This window comes from Elephas maximus, chromosome 13, assembly GCF_024166365.1.
Source record: "Elephas maximus indicus isolate mEleMax1 chromosome 13, mEleMax1 primary haplotype, whole genome shotgun sequence".
NCBI classification, from domain to species: Eukaryota; Metazoa; Chordata; class Mammalia; order Proboscidea; family Elephantidae; genus Elephas; species Elephas maximus.
Window position 1 is genome coordinate 49,554,667 of NC_064831.1, and position 12,413 is coordinate 49,567,079.

A 12,413-nucleotide genomic window follows, 5' to 3' on the forward strand; every position below is an offset into this window, starting at 1 on the left:
ACCAATGCATGCAATAGTGTGCACAGGGGACCCAAAAATGAAAACTTCTTAGCCATAACCATACACCTCCTGGGACTGAGATACTGCGATCGGGGGCTAGGGACCACAGTCTCGGGGGACATCTAGATTAATTGGCATATCATAATCCATACAGACAGTGTTCTACATCCTACCTTGGTGAGTACCAATTTGGGTCTTAAAAGTTTGAGAGTGGCCATCTAAGGTATAACAATTGGTCCCTTCCTGTCTGGAGCAAAATAAAGTGAAGAAAACCAAAGATTCAAGGAAACAATTAGTCCAAAGGACTAATGGACCACATGAACCACGGTCTCTACTAGCCTGAGACCAGAAAAACTAGATGGTGCCCAGCTACCCCTACTGCCATCTCTGACCAGGACCACAATAGTAGGACAGAGTGGGAGGGAAATGTAGAACAAAATTCAAACTCATAAATAAGACCAGATTTACTGGTCTTATAGAGACTGGTGGAACCCCCAAGACTATGACCCTTCAAACTTGGAACTGAAATCACTGCCAGAGATCACATTATAGCCATACAATAGACAGTCCTATAAAATGAACAATAACACCAGTGAGGAATGTACACCTCAGAACAATCAACTATACGAGACCTAGAGGGCAGTATTTGCCAGAAAGCACTGTTCAGAAGGATGATAGGGGCAGGAAAACTGGGTGAATGGACACGGGGAACCCAGGGAGGAAGTGGGGAGAGTGCTGCCACATTGAGGGGACTGCAGCCAATGTCGTGAAACAAGCTGTGTATAAATTGTTGATTGGGAAACTCATTTGCTCTGTAAACTTTAACCTAAGCAACAATAAAAAGTTTTTAAAAAACAAAAAACCCTAGTGACATCAGAGGGCCACAGAAAGATTAAGAGATTGCCGTAGATATTTCACTTGTGTTTGGAAGGTGGTGTCTATATTTAGAATGATCTTTCCAGTTTTATATTTGGGTGCTAAAACACTTTATCTCAGAGACTGAATAACTTGGCAACCCCAAGTTGGCAACTTTGCAAAATTAAAGAACCCCGACTTAAAGATTTCAATTCTTTTCCATTTCTAATAGACTTTATTTTAGTTTTACAGAAAAAAACTGTACGGGAAGTACAGAGAGTTCTCATCCACCCCGCTTCTCCCTGCATGCTGTTTCTCCTAGTAAAGACCTTGATTTTGAAAAGGGTTGGAGACCTATTAGGGGGCTGATAGAGGCATTTGGCTGCTGCACGCAAGTATAGAGAGGGAGACAGATAAGATCAAAGTGACCTGGGATAGGGAGATCCCTTCAACCAGTGACAAGGAACTATGTCATAAAAAAGCATGAACACACATGTGTTTGATGATAGAGAACAGGGTGACTCCCCATTCTCTCTGTGACCCCCGTTTCCCTTTGCTCATGTAGATGGATAGACTAGAGACGGGAGGCAATCTATTCTGGCGTTACTGTCTCCCTCAGGTAAAAGCAGAGCGTATCTCTATCTCTAGAAAACCCTGGGCTGAATTTCTCCTGTCAGTGTAAGAGGTGATAGTGCTTTACCCACAATCATGGGATCCGGGGATAAAATTTCCCTTTTGGTAGCTGCTGTGATTTTTTTTTGTGTACTAGTCCATGGGTGGTGCAAATGGTTAACACAGAGGGCTGCTAACCGAAAGGCTGGAGGTTCAAGTCTACCCAGAGGTGCCTCCGAAGAAGGGCCTGGTTGATCTACTTCCAAAAAATCAGCCACTGAAAACTCTGTGGAGTACAATTCTGCTCTGACACACATGGGGTCGCCATGATTTGGAATTGACTCAACGGCAACTGGTGGTTTATGTGCTAATCTAACAATCAAAACCATTTTAAATATGCAGTCTTCAACCTCAGCTGAACCCTCAATGCTGTTTAGTAGTTCCTTTTTTTCATTCTAGAAAGCTATCCCTGCCAGTTCCTCCCTTTCCCCAAGCTCCTTTCCCTAAAGTCACCGTGGAAACCTGGTGGTGCAGGGGTTAAGAGTTGCGGCTGCTAACCAAAAGATTGGCAGTTCGAATCCACCAGCCATTCCTCAGAAATCCTATGAGGTAGTTTTACTCTGTCCCATAGGGTCGCTATGAGTTGGAATTGACTCAACGGCATCAGGTGTATGTGTGTGTGTGTAATGTCACCCTGAAGACTAAGTGTGCCTGACCCAAGCCAGGGTTTTTGCAGTTGCCTCATATGCATGTGAAAGCTGAACAATGAAAAAGAAAGACTGAAGAAGAATTGGTGCCTTTGAATTATGGCCTTGGTGAAGACTATTGAATATACTATAGACAGCCGAATGAACACATCTGTCTTGGAAGAAGTACAGCCAGAATGCTTCTTAGAAGTGAGGATGGAGAGATTTCATCTCATGTACTTTGGACATGTTAATTGTAAGGATGGCACAGGACCGGGCAGTTTCGTTCTGTTGTACATAGGATTGCTATGAGTTGGAAGTGACTTGACAGCACCTAACAACAACAACGATGTATCCCTAACACCCAGCACGTGCCCCTGCCAACATAGCAGTTCTGACTGGGATTGACACTGTCCCTTTTCAAGTCTGCTCCCCCATGGATTGTGAGCTCTCCACAGAGAGGAATTTCGTCTTACTCACCTCTGCATTCTCCAGCACAATGTGTGGGACACAATGCCAGGCGCTGACTGAGTGAATAAATGCCTGGCTCCCAGAGGAAACAGTTGCAGAACTGTTGGAAACAAAAAGGACAAGAAGGGACCTTAGAGGTCATCTGTGTAAACTGTGTCCTTCCCAGGGAGGTACCAAAGGCCCAGGAAGGTGAAGGGGGCTTGCCTGAGGTCTCAAGTCCAGTAAGTGGCAGTGCTGAGACTGAATTTTCGTTGTTCAACTCCAAAAATTGCTCCTTTCACTTTTCTGCTTTGCCCTTTGGAAGCTCTTCTAGAACACTGATCTTAGGCAACCAATTTTCAAATACATCAGGCTGTCCTGTTTAGCCCTTCTTTGCTTTCTGAGTATTTTTTCACCTTCCGGAAGAACTCATTTATAAAACTAAGTAATTCTAGCTTTAGTTCTGAGATCTCTCCTGCCCCATCATTCCTTGGATGTGAGTTCGCCTGAACGTCTTAGATAATTAGGGTTGTTAGCAACCATACCTAGGAATCCAAAGCCATCCATCATTTCAGCTTCTGCTAATTATTGTTTCCCCAAACTTGTTTCTTTAAGATGATTTTTGAGTAATGTACAATGCAGTGAGTTTTAAGGTAATTTCAACTCTGCAGTTTTTCCAACAAATCTGAAGTGCGTTTTATGTAGTGATTATTTTTGCTTTAACCAGACAACATTCTTTCCATATACATATATTTTTGGAGTGTGCAGTTTTGAGAATAATACAATAATTTCTGCTGCAGAGAGGGAAAAGTGAGTAAAATCTAATTTTGGCAAAAAATTTATTTGCACTTTTATTTTTTAAATAACTACCCATCATAATAAAATAATAGTAAGGATATTTGGAAATGTAATAGATTCTGATATGAAACACTTATTATATGGTTTTATGTATATTATGAGCCTAAGCAGGTCTACCCAAACATAACCAAAATTAGGATGCTTGGTGAGACATCAAAATTGCCATATTGTAGCCAAACTTTATTAAAATGAAATCATGGCATAGAATAAAAATCTAAAAACACTAAAAGAAAGTCTTCATTTATAAATAATATAAAATTTGGGAGTGTGGATATTATGCAAAAGGCAATATTTGTATATTTAAAGCAAAGAGGCATGATGATATTCAAATTATATTTAAATAACGTGAAGAAAGTATTTTCTATGTGTAGATTCTTGATAAATTTCTTAGGTAATTTCTTGGCCTTTTATTATTTTTATTACTGGTTTAAGTTTGTTTTTCGGTTCACTCAGTGAGCATTTCCTGGGTGTTTGTTTTGTGGCAGTCTTATCCCTGCGGGGGATTTTTGATTCTAAAGCTAATGGTGAAGCCACAGTCAGTTGGTAAGGCTTACTCCAGGATCCCACTAGAGCTAGTCAAGTTGAGCTAAATGGAAACTACACCTTGACACATGGGCCTAGATAAGCCTTTCTGACTCTCTGTTATGTGAATGTGAACACAGTTATAAACAGGAAGAAAGTAAAGTATCCATATCATCAAACCACTAGCTTATGTGAACCTCAGAATCTCCTCAAGAGCTAGCACCTACCACAGTGTATAGCTCATAGTCAAAACCCAAAACCCCATGCCATGAAGTCAATTCTGACTCATAGTGACCTTATAGGACAGAGTGTAACTGCCGCATAGGGTTTCCAAGGAGCAGCTCGTAGATTTTGGTTAGCAGCCAAGCTCTTAACCACTGCACCACCAGGGCTCTAGCACATAGTAGGATCTCAATTATAAATGTTTCATAATCAAAGGCTCCAGGGTCCTCGTCCTTTCCGGGACCCCTGTAATTATTGCCCATATTCTGTCAGCAGATTGCAATGTCGAAACAAATGACTCTTAGGTACTTGTACACAGTAGGTGCTTATAAATGTTGAATGAAGGTGTCTATTGTTTTAAATCCATCCCCGCCCGTTGTCTCCATTAGCAGTTCACATTGTAATGTGGAGTGCATTATCAATTATTTATTTCTCAGAAACTGTCCACAAATTGTGGTCATCATTATAAATTTAAAAGGGTAATGTAGTCAACTATGAATTATACATGTCTGGATTATCCGTAGTGTCTTTGGTTTAGGCTGTTATCAATCCCTTGAAGCCAAGTCCTGGTAAGCAGTCCACGGCCCTATTCCTGTTAGTGAGCTTTCCCTTCCATGCCAGTTTGATGGATTGGGGAAGTGGTTGCACCCCCATGTCCCATTAGGACTTTAGCTGTGTCTCACTGGACTTTGGGAAACCAGGCAGTGGGGTCTGCACCTGGCTCATTAGGACTTCCTGGTTTCCATGCGCTGAGGCTTCAGAATGTCCCACTGGCTTGGACTGGCTTGGGGGGCATTGTTGCTTTGACCTAGTTGGGTGATGGGAAGCTGTATCAAGCTGTCACCTAACTGAGCAGAATATACGTAGTTTGCTAGTTTAATAATTTCCAAACGGGCGTCTTCTCAACTCAGAGACAAATGTGGAGTTGGGCTAGGCATCAAAGCGGAGGTGTGGACAATGATGTCAACACGTACCTGGAGGGACAGAGAGGAACTTGGCTCAGCGTGTACTCAGCATTGCCTAGTGAGGAGAGTCTTGACCACTGGACTTTGTGTATTTTGCTTACAAAGGGAATTGCAGTCTGCAGCTGAGTGGCTTGGCCCCACTTAACAGGCGTATCAGCAGAAGGATTTAGGTGGTTATCATTCAAATTCATTTTATTTAAACTCTACTCACTAGGCCAAACTTCTGATTGTGACTTGGTTTGCCATGTGGCTTGATGCTAGGGGGAGAAGACGGTGAACTGAGTGGAATTTGAATGCTTGTTCAGTTTCTTTGATGAATGTGGTTCAATCTAGATTAATAAATTAGTGTCCTGGTGTCTCTGTCTCCAGTACATTTTAGGTTGTCTGAATCCATCTTTGAGGATCTGATCGCCTCCAGGCACAGGTTAGAGATAGTGTCTGAGCTTTCAACATGGAAGACCAGATTCTGGAACATGGAGCGAAATTTATTGATGAAATGTTCAGTTACTGAGAGCCGGGTATTGCTAGAGGCACCGGGGCTGCCGTAGTGACCCAGGCATACAAAGCCCGCTCTCAGGCCCAGTCCACAGTCTGGTGGGGGTATATAGGCAGTGAAGGTTTAGGAACCAAGGTGATGTCAGCCTACCAAGTGCCCTGAAGTCAATGAGATAATGTGGTGGAGAGCGATCCTGGGGCTGTTTCAGAAACGGTGCTAAGGGGGTAGGGTGACAGACTGGAATCAAAGGAAGAGACCAGCCAAACCAAGGTGCATGGAGGGGAGGTGATGCACAGGGTGGGGAATGTTCTAGAAAAAGGGAACTGCGGCTTCCAGGGCCATAAGCAGGAAGAAGCTTGGAGTGCTTGAGGACCTGAAAGAGGACCCACAGGGCTGGAGTGTTGTGAGCTTGCGGGGGGGGGGGGCGGGGGGCAGGGGTGCAGATCATGAGCCCTGGCATTTTTGATGAGCTGTTTGGAGTTTGGAATTAGAAGCCAATATTTAGTTTTAAGCAAAGGAACTTAAATAATTCATTCACATTCTTGGTCCTGGGGATACATTCATGAATAAAGCAGGTGAAAATCCTTGCTCTTGTGGACCTTACAGACTGATTTATGTTTCAAAAAGATCACTTTGACTACTGTGTGGAGAAGGCCTGGGGAGCAAGGATGGGAGCAGGAGACTGCTGTAGCTCAGGAGAAGGGTGATGGCGACCTGAACTGGGGCACCATGGTGGAGAGCAAGGATGAAAGCAGGAGACTGCTGTAGCTCAGGAGAAGGGTGATGGTGACCTGGACTGGGGTGCCATGGTGGGCAGCAAGGATGAAAGCAGGAAACTGCTATAGCTCAGGAGAAGGGTGATGGTGACCTGGACTGGGGCACCATGGTGGGCAGCAAGGATGAAAGCAGGAGACTGCTGTAGCTCAGGAGAAGGGTGATGGTGACCTGGATTGGGGCACCATGGTGGGGAGCAAGGATGAAAGCAGGAGACTGCTATAGCTCAGGAGAAGGGTGATGGTGACCTGGACTGGGGCGCCATGCTGGGGAGCAAGGATGAAAGCAGGAGACTGCCCTAGCTCAGGAGAAGGGTGATGGTGACTTGGACTGGGGCGCCATGGTGGAGAGCAAGGATGAAAGCAGGAGACTGCTATAGCTCAGGAGAAGGGCGATGGTGGCCTGGACTGGGGCGCCATGGTGGAGATGAGGAGAAGTGCATAGACTTTGGATTTGTTTTGGAGGCGGAGCTGTCAGGACTTCCTGGATGTTGGAGTTAGGGAGACTTCTGTGCCAGAGTTGGTGAATTTTAGGGCCCATCAAATATCCAGGTGGAATGCCAAGGCAATTTGATAATGAGTCTGGAACTCAGAAGAGCTTTAAGTCTCAGTGTGGAGATAAAAAGCTGAGAGTCAATGCCGCGTTGGGAGATACTACCCAATAAGGCCCTGCTTTGTTGTTTTTGCTGTAGTTGGGACTTTCTCCAAGTGATATCAGAGTCACACTTTCATTTCCAGTTTCTCACAAACCTAGAAAAAGTTGGAAATGGAGAAACGTGGAGAGCTGTTTCTTCCCTGGTCTTTCCTAGACAACACTAGCATGTCAGATCTGGAGGTGGGTTATTGTCATCTTTGCATAAACAGCATTATTCAGCACAACGGGGCTCCTGGGGGTCCCTATTCCATGCTGTCTTTGGGAAAAAAAAACTCAAAAACAAACCCATTGCCGACGAGTCAACTCCAGCTCATGGTGACCCATGTGTTACAGAGTAGACCTAAGCTCTGTAGGGTTTTCTTGGCTGTAATCTTTATGAAAGCTGGTCTCCAGGCCTTTCTTCAATGGCTCTGCTGGGTGAGTTTCAACTGCCCACCTTTCAGTTAGTAAATGTGCATAAACTGTTAGAGCCACCCAGAGACCTTGTATCTGGGAAAGAAGGTTCTTTAAAGACAGACCATATCTTAAAAAAAATAAACGAAGGTTCGGGACCTCACATTTTCCAGGTTGCTGACCTCTCCTCTGCTTGTGCGAAACACGTTTACTGTGTGGAGTTTCCACCTTGCCGCCTTTCCTGTTGTAACTGAGCTCTCTGTAGGCAGGCTTGGTGCACAGCACATAGTAGGCATGCAAAAAATACGTTTCTTAAATTGAATTGACAACAGTGGAGACATGCTGATACTTAAAGGTGTCCACTTTTTAAAGTAAACTTGTTGTGATGATATATTGCTACATGACAAATTAGGGAACACATACTGGTTTTACAGGGAGATTATTTTTCTAAGACTTCATTATAGAATTCCTTTAAATAATAAGTTCTCTAATGCCTTCTGTTTTCACATATCCTTTCAGTAACATGAATATTGTGTTACGTTCATGTATAATTTTTTTCTGTATTATTCAAAGCACTTCTAATACAATACCTTATTCATCTGCATAAGAATTCTGAAATTTAAAAGAGCTTTTCTGTCTTATTTCTAAGCATTTTAAAGCAACACTTTTTTTTTTTCCTTATTAAAGTAATGTATGCTCGTTGTGGAAAAGACGACAAAAACAAGGAACCAACCGTAATCCCACCCTAGAGATCAACCAAATGTTAACATCCTAGCTGTATTTTAAGCATCTTAATACGTAGCTGGATTCCTGCTGTATATTTATTTTGTCCTCTTTCTTTTTGCTTAATATTAAGTGTGATGTTATTATACCTTTTCACTTGTCTTTAAATCCCCTCCATGCACCTTTTTTTTTTTTTGTAGTGGTTGCCTAGCAACGCACTCTGTGGCTACATCGTAAAGTACTCCTTATGTGTGTCACACTATGAAGACATTTTTGTGCATAAATTTTCATCATTTCTCGTATGATTTCCTTTAAGATGGAATGTTAAGAACTTGAGCTACTGGGTCAAAGGCTGCGAGCATTTTTAGCCTGTTATGTTTTGCTGTGTCACTCTGCAGGGACATTGTGCCAGGGAGGGCCAGCTGTGCCTTTTCGGTTTTTTATATGCTTTCAAAAAACATTATAAGGCTAAAAAAAATTTGCTTCTTTAATAGGTGAAGATAGTATGATTTTTATTTCCTGTTGCTTTGCTTACTAATAAGATGGAACCTTTTAGAAAATGTGCTGCTGAAGTGTTATTTGCTTCTCTTTTGTGAATTGCTGTTCATTCTCTTTGCTTAATGATTTTTTTTTTAAATTGTGAAACAACCCAAATGAAGTAAGATTGGTGCTAGCCTTCGTTATTCATGTAGCATCTACTGTAGTATTTCTCCAGGTGTGGTCTGTGGACCACTTCGCAGGTGTTTACTGAACACCCAGACTCCTGGGCCCCACTCCCTAACTTTGGTTTTCCGAGAGTGGGGCCCGGGAATGTGTTTATCAAGCCAGCTGGGTGACCCTTACACATCCCAAAGAAGGTCAGGAACCACAGATTTTATGCCTTAAGATTAACAAGGTTTGAAGCATTGCATGCAAAAAGAAGAATACTCTTTATTGATCTCAACAAGATCGAGAGGGTGAGCGAGCGAGTGAGCGAGCGAGCAAGCATCTTTTCATCAGTGGGAGAGTGTCAGAACTAGATTAGTCAGACCTGAAGTTTTCTCGCAGGAATGTGTTCAGATGACTAATGTTTTGTCATTCACAGGTGATTGTAACTAGTTCACATTCCTCCTAATAGAGCAGGCTCATTCAGAAAAAGCTGGATACTACAGAAAACAATTGATAGGTCTTGCAGTTCCAAATTCCTTTAAGGGAAATATCTTTTTCACTGTTACTTTCACTCCATCCATAGTGGCCCCAACCAAGTTTCCAAGAAGGAAAACACGGAACGGCCATGTTCCTAATTTCTGCTTTTTGCTAGGAAGTTGGAAGATCCTAAAAAAATATGTAAGCTAGACTTATGCGTGTATATTTTCAAAAAAAAAAAAAAAAGGAAGGATGGTGAAAGATGGGAAAAAAAATTGGGAAAAGGGAGCACAAAAGCAATTTATGTAAGTATAATTACATTGTCTCTAAGAGTGCTTCTCTGTTCATTTGCAAATTGGACCTCAGATTGTCAGTTCGCAGAATCACCAAATTTCCAGAAATAAATAGTAACACATAGATACATATGCAGGTAAATACGGAGTAAGATTTATTCTCAGAAAAATCACTAGCTTGGTGCAAGAGGTAATGGAGAGATGGAGGTTTACTCTACCTGTTTCTACTCTTCCCCTGATTTCAGTACTGCCTTCCTGGACTCTGGGATAGGCAGGCAGGCAGCCTGGGGAGCCAGCAGAAACCCAGCCAGGAGAGCCCTGAGTGAAGTTCTGGACCCCATGGCTTAGGAGTTGGAGACTCCTGGGCCCCATAAAGGCAAGGAGGGGCTGTAGAGGTGGGCTCCGTCCGTGCTGCCTCTGGGCTGGGAAGCTGTAAAGAACAGGATGAAGAGACACTTCCTCCTGGCACCTCACCTGGGGTTGGGCTCTGCGTTCTCAGTGGCTGCACCTCCTGTTCACAAGCTCCTTTGAGTACATTCAGGACCACCCATTTAAGGTACTCCAGTGAGCAAAGAGAGAAAAGTTCATTACATCTGAGAGGACCCAGAAGCCAGAGGGAGGAAGAACAAGCACAGCCCTTAGAACATTTAGGTATATTCTGATAAAATCCTGAGCTCCAAAGATGAAGAGAAAATCTTACAAGCTTCTAGAGATAAAGAAATAGTTACTTACAGAGCAAGAAGCTTCAGACTTCTTGTCAGTAACTTTGGAACCTCAAAGTCCGCTGAGAGGAAAGGCCTTTAACCCAAGAATTCTGTTGGGTTGTTATGTGCCATTGGGTCAATTCTGACTCATAGCGACCCTATAGGACAGGGGAGAACTGCCCCATAGGGTATCTAAGGTTATAATGTTTACGGGAGCAGACTGTCATGTCTTTCTCCTGGGGAGCAGCTCTACTTCGTCAATTTATCATCCACTGTTTAGGATGAAGGAAGGGTGATTATCAACATGCAGGGATTCAAGGACTTTCATGCAAGTGTCTGATCTGAGGAAAATGCTAGAGAAAGGACTCTAACCAAAATCCACATGAATCTGAACAGAGACCCCAAAATATGGGAAAATAGAAAGAAGCAGCAGCAAAGCTAATCAATAATCTTTAAAAAAAAAAAAAGAGGCATATATAGTTTCATTTCAGTGTCTGTTGAGCAATGTCTGGTCTCCATAACAGAAGTGCTAAAAGAAGGAAAGATCATTGACATAGAAGAGACATTCTGCAAGTGAAATTCTAATTATAGCCCAGCCAGAAGTATCAAGTTATTTTAGCAAAGCCTAGTTGGGGTGGGGCAGGACAAGAGAGGAGAAAAGTAAAATCCTCCCAGATGAGCCCCCGGATTAAAGGGAAAAAGAGGGTAGAAGTGAGGGGAGCTGAACGTCTCATATTTGGGGGCACGGGTTTGTGCATGAATAGAGCCTCCTGGCAAGGAAACTATTGGGCTCTGTCATTTTTAAAATAGAGCTGTGTGTATAATTATGAGGACTGGGAGAGGGAAGATAACCCTTCATGAAACAGCAAAGTCCAGGAGCATCCCCCAGTTAACAAGGGGAGAAAGGAATGAATGGAACCTGATCAAACCAGTTGAAATAAGGAAAAGGAGAAAGGAAACAAACACAGCAAAATACATTATAAACATAAAGTGAGATAAAAGGACAAACAGAGAACAAACAAAGCAAGGTAGTGTAGTGCTGAGGGCACAGTCATAGAGCCAGATTCCTGGGGTTCAAATCCGAGCTCTGTCACTTATTAACTGTGACTGTGGGTTACAGTTCATCATCTGTAAAATGGTGATAATAGTACCTCCTTTCGTAGGATGTTGTGACGACTAGATGAGTTCACACACCTAAAGTGCCTAGACAGTGTCTAGTGTACAACAAGGCCATGCACATGGGACCCACTCAGTGGTAGCTAGCAACAACCTACTGCGTAGGACTCTGGTTTTCTAGTTTCTCTCTCGCTCTGTCTCTCTCTCCTTCTGTCTTCCTCTCTCATGCTTCATCTTCTTTCCCAGAAGAGCTCAGATCCTGGAGCCAGGCAGCCTGGGCCAAGTCCTGACTAACCTTACTTCCTGTGTGACTTTGGGCATACCATCTTAGCTCTTTGTGTCTCTTCCTCCTCTGTGACTTGGGGGGCCAGCGAGTACCTCCCTCACAGGGCTGTTGTGTGGATTTGGTCAATGTGTAGCACGTTGCCAAGTACCTCATACATATGATGTGCTCAGTAAACATCGGGGTGTTCTGATTATCTTCACCACTCCTTTGAAGATTTTCTGAGACGGACCATGCTTGTGTTCGGTCACCTGATCTTCAAGTTCTTCTGCTTTTACTTTTTGTCTTTCTTATAGATGCCCTCGGACTTTCACATCAGTCAGTAAACGCGTCTTGGTTACTTTCTTTTGGGTACCCTGTTCACAGATTCTGTGTATGTTGCTCCTCTAAGGGATTACAAATATGCGGCCTTCGGAGGTGATCTTTTCCTAAACCAAACCAAAAACCAAACCTGTTGCTGTTGAGTCGATTCCGACTCATAGCAACCCTGTAGGACAGGGTAGAACTATCCCATAGGGTTTCCGAGGCTATAAATCTTTACAGAACCAGACTGCCACATCTTTCTCCCACGGAGCAGCTGGTAGGTTCAAACCACTGACCTTTCATTTTGGTTAGCAGCCAAGTGCTTAACCCGTGCACCACGAGGGCTCCTTCTTCTTTCCCTAACCCCCACGAAATTCTC

At 43.3% G+C, this 12,413-nt stretch overlaps 1 protein-coding gene across 2 annotated transcripts in view; it reads left to right on the top strand.

Moving 5' to 3' along the window:
* The window catches only part of FAM81A (family with sequence similarity 81 member A), an 84,052-nt gene that overhangs the window by 23,406 nt on the left and 48,233 nt on the right, over nt 1-12,413 (top strand). The window lies entirely within an intron of this gene.